This window comes from Neophocaena asiaeorientalis, unplaced genomic scaffold (genome assembly GCF_003031525.2).
Source record: "Neophocaena asiaeorientalis asiaeorientalis breed wild unplaced genomic scaffold, Neophocaena_asiaeorientalis_V1.1 scaffold547, whole genome shotgun sequence".
NCBI lineage: Eukaryota > Metazoa > Chordata > Mammalia > Artiodactyla > Phocoenidae > Neophocaena > Neophocaena asiaeorientalis.
The window spans coordinates 2,339,887-2,349,421 of NW_020185330.1; positions in this window are offsets into that span (position 1 = coordinate 2,339,887).

The window sequence follows — 9,535 nt, forward strand, 5'->3', positions numbered from 1 at the left end:
TCTCATCCATGAGACAAACATCCTCTTACGTGGAGCTCAAAGGGTGAGCTGATCCCTTAGGCCAATCACCTTGTCTCACCTGCTCCTCTGTGACAGTGATGGTATATGGATGGACACGTGACAAGGTGGGCCAAGAAGACCGAATCTAAGGGCTTCTGAGGACCTTGTCATTCAATGTGCTGTGGTGAGAATATGAGGCCTGGCACTTAGCAGCTATTTTTTTTTTCTTCATACATTTATTTATTTATTTATTGGCTGCGTTGGGTTTTCGTTGCTGCACACGGGCTTCCTCTAGTTGCAGCAAGCAGGGGCTGCTCTTTGTTGTGGTACACAGGCTTCTCATTGTGGTGGCTCCTCTTGTGGTGGAGCACGGGCTCCAGGCGTGTGGGCTTCAGTAGTTGTGGCACACGGGCTCAGTAGTTGTGGCTCGCTGGCTCTAGAGCGCAGGCTCAGTAGCTGGGGTGCAGGGATTTAGTTGCTCTGCAGCATATGTGGGATCTTCCCAGACCAGGGCTCGAACCCGTGTCCCCTGCATTGGCAGGCAGATTCTTAACCACTGTGCCATCAGGAAGTCCCAGCAGGTATTTTTTTTTAATCTCAAGGGGAGAACCTGGACCTTCTGAGCAGCTAACATTGAGGAAGGCAGAATGGAGGGACAGAGAAGAACAAATTTCGTGTTATGTGGATTGAGCTGCTGGATCAAGTTTCTGCTGAAGGTGACCCTACCTGGATTTCTAGTCGCATGAGATTTTAAAAAATATATCCTATTTTAAGGTTTTCTGGCATTGTAACTAGAAGGCTCCCAAACTCCTAACTGATATACCAGGGGAGTAGAAAGAGTGAAGTTTCAGTTTGAACCTAGATATCAAGATGGTCTTTTAGAAAGAAGTGCCTTTGTGGAATCTCATCTATCTCATAGCGAGCATTGCACTTATGTATGTCATCAGCCCAGTGACTGACCAGAGTGGGTGCACCTATGAATTGCAGCTATTGTTATGATGATGGTGATTATGATTGCTAGAGTATGGGTCAGAGAAATTATTTGGCAAATACAGAGAGAAGATGCTGGGAAGTGTATCTTTGGCTGACATGATTAAAAATAAGCAAGATTATTTTTAATTAAAACAATTTTACTTCACCACAGTGTTTACGTAAAGACAGACTTTAAAATTTGCCTAAATTTCCCCACTTAGTATTAAAAAGAAGGTCTGCTATTAAGTTATTCTCGACCTCTCATTGTTTCTTTCATGGGTCTTTAGTGAATGGTGAATTCCCCTTCACCCCACCCGCCATTATATTACGATAAACTTAAGGCTGGCTCAAGATCCACATTGTTCCAAGACGACAATACCCTCAAATATAAGCAGCTTTTCCTTTTTTTTTTTTTGCGTTACGCGGGCCCTCACTGTTGTGGCCTCTCCCGTTGCGGAGCACAGGCTCCGGACGCGCAGGCTCAGCGGCCATGGCTCACGGGCCCAGCCGCTCCGCGGCATGTGGGATCTTCCCGCACTGGGGCACGAACCCGTGTCCCCTGCATCGGCAGGTGGACTCTCAACCACTGCGCCACCAGGGAAGCCCCTAAGCAGCTTTTCTTAAACCAAATGCAAAGTACTATTTCGATTGTCCTTGAATTTTTCAGGGAACGTCAGTGTGTGGTTTCTGAAGGTAGGGACATAGCTGGGAAATGCTGCAAACTCCATTAATCCCCCTGTTAGTGCATGAGAAACGATTTCCATTTCCTACAGGTAATCTGCCGATTATAAAATTTGTCAACCAAATCATGTATAAAATTTGTATTGAAAAACTCTTACAAATAATATAAGTCTTGTTTGAAACAGTTTTGGCAGAAAATTGGAACTACCTGTATACACAAAATCTGTGGGTCCTCAAAAGTCACTGAGTTTTATACTTGTTTTTCTTTTATTGTGTATTATCCATGACCTACAGGATAGATAAAGCAGGATGTATATTGTGTTTTTTTCTTTTTTAACATCTTTATTGGAGTATAATTGCTTTACAATGGTGTGTTAGTTTCTGCTGTATAACAAAGTGAATCAGCTATACATATACATATATGCCCACATCTTCTCCCTCTTGCGTCTCCCTCCCACCCTCCCTATCCCACCCCTCTAGGTGGTCACAAAGCACCCAGCTGATCTCCCTGTGCTAGGCAGCTGCTTCCCACTAGCTATCTATGTTTTTATCTTAGAATAATTTAGGGCAGAATCTGTATTCATATACCCTTATTTATCACCAATCTTATCACCATCATCATAGGTTGGTAATGTTTATTAAATTACCCAGAGTGTTATGTGACTTAGCTAACAGTGGATATGAGATGATTAAACCACCTCAGGTGCAAATTTACTGATACGACACACTGCACAGAGGGACTTACCAAGAAGATAATGAAACTTAAGATTTAGGACCTTATACTTGCATGTCTTTTCTAAGAACCTGAGATAGACCCTAGCAATTTTTACTTGTAATTTTCTATTTGCTTTCCTAAAGATGGCTTTCCCAAACTGTGTAAGCCTCAGGTGTCACAGAAATAGGGAATATCTAAACTCCGTGTTTCTTTCCAGAGTTAGGAGGAAAGGGGGAGCAAAATCCATTTTAGCTTGTACCCCCAATCACGGTGACTTTTCTATGAACAGAGTGTTTAAAATACTCCCCTTTTCTGGGGGTGCAGAGAACACAGCTTCAGAAGCAGCACCTTAGCAAGCAGCTTGTGTTAGCGAGAGCAAGTTGCAGGGCTGTGCAGCCATTCCTGGCAAATATGCAAATCTGTGGGCTCTGCTGGGTGGTGATGGTGCATTTTATGCATCAGCTTGACTGGGGTAAGGGATAAGCACATAGCTGGGAAAGCACTTCTCCGTGTGCCTGTGAGGGTGTTCCTGGATGAGATTCGCATTTGAATCTGCAGACTGGGTAAAAAAGAGCACCCTTACCAGTGCAGGTGGGCATCACCTGCACTGAGGGTCTGAATGGAACTAAAAGGTGGAGGACAGGAGAATTTGCTCTCTGCTTGAGCTGAGACATCCGTCCTCTTCTGCCCACAAACATTGGTGATCCTAGTTCCTGGGCCTTCAGACTCAGGCTGGGACTTACACCATTAACTCCTCTGGTTCCCAGGCCTTTGGGTTTGGACTGAAACTACACCACCAGCCTTCCTGGGCCTCCAGCTGGCAGATGGCAAGTCACGAGGCTTCTCAGCTTTCATAACAATGTGAGCCAATGCCTCATAATAAATCTCTTTCCATATATCTATATCTAGGCTCTTAGTTTTGTTTCTCTGGAGCGTTCTGACTAATACATACAGAGCTGTAGAGAGTAAGGACTTCTGTGATTTGTCATCAGTCCTGGGATAGGAAAATGATAACACAGGGCGAGCGTAGCATGCAGGCGCGAGGACATTGGGAAGAGGACCCGTGGAAACAGGAAGAAAGTGAGTGTAACCAGACCAAACAGAGATCTCTGTTTTCAACAGGCTACTTAAGTGTCTGTGTCAGCCTTTTGTGAAAGGAAATTGGCAATTAGCTTCAGAACCTCTGCACATCCTTTGGAAACTGCAGCTTTAAGCTAATTATATAGTGTCTGGATAGTAGGATAACCATATAATATAGTACTCTACTATACTATATATGTAGTAGAATGTATGTATCATTTTACAGCACAAGTCATTTATGTAAAACATTTCCATAATGGTATTCACATATGAATACAAGCTCACTTAACATACACTCAGACAACACAAATAAAGGAAAAGTCCACTCCGGGCCGTCCCCCTTCCTCCTATATCCCCTGTGTTAATTTCACTCATCTCCTGAAGAGGGGGAACTCATGTCATCAGTTTGTGTTATGTTCTTTCACACCTTTTAATACATAGGTTTACATTTGAACTGCAGTTCAATGTAGACATTATTTTGTTGAACTTTTAGTATCAACTTAAAAGAAATAACTATAGAGTATCCTACAATATAGGCGCTACAACTTTCATTTTAAATGCAACAATATATATTAAAGGTCTTTCCATATCAGTACATGTACATATCTTTTATAATCAACTGCTGAAAAATATCCTGTAGTGTGACCATACCAATACTTATTTACATATCCCCTAAAAGATCTTTTGCTCTCACAGTTTATACTGCAGTGAATATTTGTGTGTATTTCTCTGTGTATTCATGTGTGAATTTCTATAGGGAAGGGTATAAAACAGTAGAATTACTGGGTCAGTGAGTCCTTATATCTTACTAGAAGCTGTCAGATTGTTCTCCAAAACTGTTGTTCTAGGTTCACACACCCACCATATGTGAGGGTGCTCAGTCCCCCCATCTCCTTAATAATATATGATGTTATCAATCCTGTTAATATCTTGCTAATTTGATGGGTATAAAGGGTTTTCTTAATATTGGATTATTTTATTTCCAAGTTAATATTTTGGCACTTTTTTTTTTTTTTTTTTTTTTTTGCGGTACACGGTCCTCTCACTGTTGTGGCCTCTCCCGGAGCACAGGCTCTGGATGCGCAGGCTCAGTGGCCATGGCTCACGGGCCCTGCCGCTCCGTGGCATGTGGGATCTTCCCGGACCAGGGCACGAACCCGTGTCCCCTGCATCGACAGGCAGACTCTCAACCACTGCGCCACCAGGGAAGCCCTGGCATCTTTTTAAGTTCTTCATTAAAGAACTATCCTAAGTATTTTTTTATATTTAGATACTTGTAGTTACAGCCTATCTATTATGGATGAGATTCTGGAGCCCAAAGTTGCCAAAACAAGGTAAGCAGCCCTTTCAAAATAGAGACATAGCAATGTATATTTCTGGCTAGCTGGGCTGTGTATTATTACATGTTCATCAGAGATGGTCTCTACCTCAATATTCCAAGGGAAGACGGGAGAGATGCTTAAGTAACTAACTTTAAATACATCTAATAGACATAATTAAGGTAAGTTTAATTTTACAAACATTTATTCAGCAATTATTATGTTCACAGCCCTCTGCTAGGACTAAAAAGATAAAGACGTATGATACTTAACTCCAAGTATTTCACAGTTTACTGATGAACATTGATAGACTGAAAAATCAGTGTAATGCAAAGAATATTTAAGTAAGGATCAAATGACATAAAAACTGGTTCTCCAGAAACTTCAAGGAAAGAATTGGGATATCTTTCCTTGAAGTGGGATATCAGGGCAGGCTTTAGAACTGGTGTCTGGGCAAGACCTTGAAAACATACAGATTTCATGTGGCAGGGGGAACACAGAAGGACATTCAAGGACAGTCAAGGCTGAGAGAACAGGGGAGGAGAATACACGATGGACTATCCATCATCCTCTGTGGCCCAATGTGTGAGTGTGTGCGTGTGTGTTTGAGCGTATGTGTGTGCATGCGTACGTGGTGTACACAGGAAGAATGGGAGTTGAGAGTTAATGTAGGAGCTAAGCCTGGAAGGTGAGTTGGGCCTGGGATAGACATTGTTATGCAGTACAGTGTTCCTCAAAAGGCAGATTACCAACATCTGTGAACAGGTTAATCTGCTCATTTAAAATGCACACCCCCGCGCTTCCCTGGTGGCGCAGTGTTTGAGAGTCCGCCTGCCGATGCAGGGGACGCAGGTTCGTGCCCCGGTCCGGGAGGATCCCACGTGCCGCGGAGCGGCTGGGTCCGTGAGCCATGGTCGCTGAGCCTGCGCGTCCGGAGCCTGTGCTCCGCAACGGGAGAGGCCACAGCAATGACAGGCCCACATAACGGAAAAAAAAAAAAAAAAATAAGCACATCCCTAGCCTCACCCAACCAGATTAAAATATCAGAGATATGGGACTAGGGATCTTCATTTTGAACAATATCCCCCAAAGATTTTGTTTTTGTTTTAATGTGCACTAAATTTGAAAACCACTCTTTCAGACAAGGGTGATCCTTTGAAAATTTTGATCTTCTTTTGGGAGGGGTCTAAGGAAATCATCAGTTAGGGAACATCCTGCAGTTAGTTGAGGGAAAAGAAAGGGAAGTGACCCTGAAAAAAACCCTACTGTCTAGGTGCCCTTGAGACATACTGTCCTTAGGATTGCTCTAATATCAGGATGCATGATGGCCAGAGCAGCCCAGGTCAAAAGCGGAGATGCGTTTAGGACCATTTAAAACCAATCTTAGCCTTAATGCTCTTTGCAAAAGGCATAATTAGGAATGTAAAAGTCAGATTACCTCTGATTAGTGAGGAACAGAGTGAAGGGTGAATCCATTAGAAGCTACTTGTAAGACATTCACACTTTAAGAACATTGCTTTGATGACTTTGAAGGGGCTGGAATGAGGGGGAAAGGCAGCAGAACAAGTTCCTACTTCAAAGACCTGTTATAGTGTTTACCTTTTTAGGGCAATACTCTTAAATGTTTTGAAGAGTAAAAGGGCAAAAGGTTCTTTTAATTTGAATATGATTGATTTGGCCATTTACAGGTAAATTTTGGTTGACCATAAGAGTGACTCCATACTTTGAATCAACTAACATTTTTGAAATTGTTTGAATTTACCTGTATGTATTTATATTTTATTTGCATAATTCCATAGGCTTTATGCATTTTCAAATATATTAAAGCGTCTAATCCTTGCTACCAAGAGATATTTGGGATAGGGATCTTTATTTTCCATTTGGAAATGAGACAAAAGTTAAGTGGTTTCCATTATTCAATACTAGAAATCAGGTTTTCCAATTCCAAGTTCAGGATTGGGATAGGGAGGGTGGGAGGGAGGGAGACGCAAGAGGGAAGAGATATGGGAACATAAGTATATGTATAACTGATTCACCTTGTTATAAAGCAGAAACTAACACACCATTGTAAAGCAATTATACCCCAATAAAGATGTTAAAACAAAAAACTCCTTGAAGACAATTAAAATATGACAGGGATACACTGTAGCACCTGAGGAAATTGGTCTCTGTCCCCTGCAGATACAAGCACTTGGAGAAATACTACAATCTGAGAAATGGAGGAGAACCATGTACAAAGGATTCTGAGAGGTGTGGCCGTGAAGATGTGGCTGTGGTGAAACAGGAAGAGGCAAACTGCTGGACAACCTTAAGATTCTCCCTGTGGAGAGATGTTTGAGTTGGATTTTTGGTTGCTGTAGCTGAAGCAGAAGATGCTCCACCAAAATATCCTTCAACAGGCGAACATCTTGTGTAGAAGATACGAGATTAATAATAGGAAGGAAGGACTGAATGAGAGTGGGGAATGAGTTTAGGGAGGTTTTAGGGGGAGAGGAGATTCTTCGACTAGGCCACAGTGCAATAAAAAGAACCAAGAGTTTAACAACATACATGGTGTACCTACCAAGTACTGAGCACTGTGTTATTTACATACTTGGGAACAGGAAGAACAGATAGGATCCAGTAGATGTAAACTTACAAAAGTTGTCTCACTGAAGGTGCTGCCAGAGTTTCCATTAGCAAATAGCTTTAAACAGCTTTCTAAAATAAGAAAGGGATCCCTTTTCTCCACACTCTCTCCAGCATTTATTGTTTGTAGATTTTTTTATGATGGCCATTCTGATAGTAGCACAGGGAGATCAGCTCGGTGCTTTGCGACCACCTAGAGGGGTGGAATAGGGAGAGTGGGAGGGAGACGTAAGAGGGAGGGGATATAGGAATATATGTATGCATATAGCTGATACACTTTGTTATACAGCAGAAACTAACACAGCATTGTAAAGCAATTATACTCCAGTAAGGTGTTAAAAAATAAAAATTAAAAAATAAAATAAAATAAGAAAGGGATATGGGATGTAAGAAGCATGGCAACAGTCACTAGAAATGGCAAACATGGCTAGAGCAATATATGAGTTCATGCCGGTGTTGATTTCAGCGCATGGTCTTAGAAGCCTAGTATTTTTTAAATTGCCCTCAGCACCTTGATATTTTAAAAATATTCTTGACACTTCCTTTAATCCCTTCTCTGAATATTCATAGAGACATCGCCTAGGGCTATGAGCTCATAAATGAAATAGGATCCATTCCTTGATGCAACTGCATGGGAGACATCCAAGAAAAATCTGCTCCAGAAAATGATTTGGTGACTCAACATGCTGGCACTCTTTCTTCTGAACCAGGCCTGTGCCAGCTTTGGTGTCAGGGGCCACTGCTGGAAGGACTGGCTTTCAACTGACTTACAACATGGAGTCTTTTTTTTTTTCATAGTTACAATTTTTTTACTTGTGATGAGAACTTTTAAGATCTACTCTCTTAGCAGCTTTCAAATATACAACAGTATTATTAACTGTAGTCACCGCGCTGTACATTACATCCCATGACTTATAACTGGACGTTTGTACCTTTTGACCCCCTTGACCCATTTTGGTCATCTTCACACTCCCCCGCCACCTCTACTCTGGCAACCACCAATCTGACCCCTATAACTACAAGTTTGGTTTCTGGTGGTTGTTGTTACAACGTGGAGTCTGAGTCTTCCCTGGTCAGTAAGGGTCCAGCAGGGTTTTCTACCCATTAGGAGACCTTCAGTTCAATCATTTGGCCAAAATACAATTTAGGTAATCTACCAACCCAGAATTCGCCAGTAATTTCACTTGGATAACACATCGTGTTTTTTTATTATCTTGGCCATCTCCCCCACCAAACTTGCATCACGTTACATACTATTAAACACGTTTCCCCACCAAGCTGGCTGAGGCAGCAGGTAGTACGATAATTGTGCTTTGCACTTACCACTTCCTTTCAGAAGCTAAGTTTATAAACCATTTGCCTATCTGGCAAGAATGCAAAAGGAGGATCTTTGATTCTATCCTTCTTTATTTCTCACCTTTGAATTGCATTTGTCCTAAAGAATTCCACAGATAATGAATGGGTTTATACGAAAGGCCATTCATAACATCTTGATTTTTTCAGTGAAAAATTTTTTTTTTAATTTGTCTTTTTATTGCAGAATCAGGGAAGTTAAGGCTGGAGCATATTTAGACCAGCTATTGTTTGCTTTTTAGAGATATCTGTCTAGGATACAAGTCTTGAAAACTGGTAATAATAATTTCTAAAGTATTCTTCTTGGAGTAAACACATGCAACTTGGCTTTTTGATACAATTAAATCCATATTTATGATCAGCATCCTTAGTCTCTAACAACGTTCTGGGCTTTATTGAGGACAAGATGAAGAAGTCCAAGGTCCTATGCTTGCCCCTAAAGGATCTACACTCTCACTGGGGAGACTAAACACACATGAAATGGTGACACAGCAGACAGAACATACAAAAATGCTGTAGAGAGATGTGGTGTAGAAGTGGATTGAAATCCACTGACTGGATTTCAATCCTCATTCTATCACTTATTAGTTGTGTGATTTTGGACAAGTCACTTAACTGCTCTATGCCTCATTTTCCCATCTTTATAATGGGAATAATGATGGTTAATTAACACATCTAATGTTTTTAGGATAATAGATCAATGATAGCTCTTAAATAAAAAGATGTATGTAAACAAAGTGAATTTTTGAAGGGGAGATTTCTTTGAGTTAGAATACTTAGGGATATT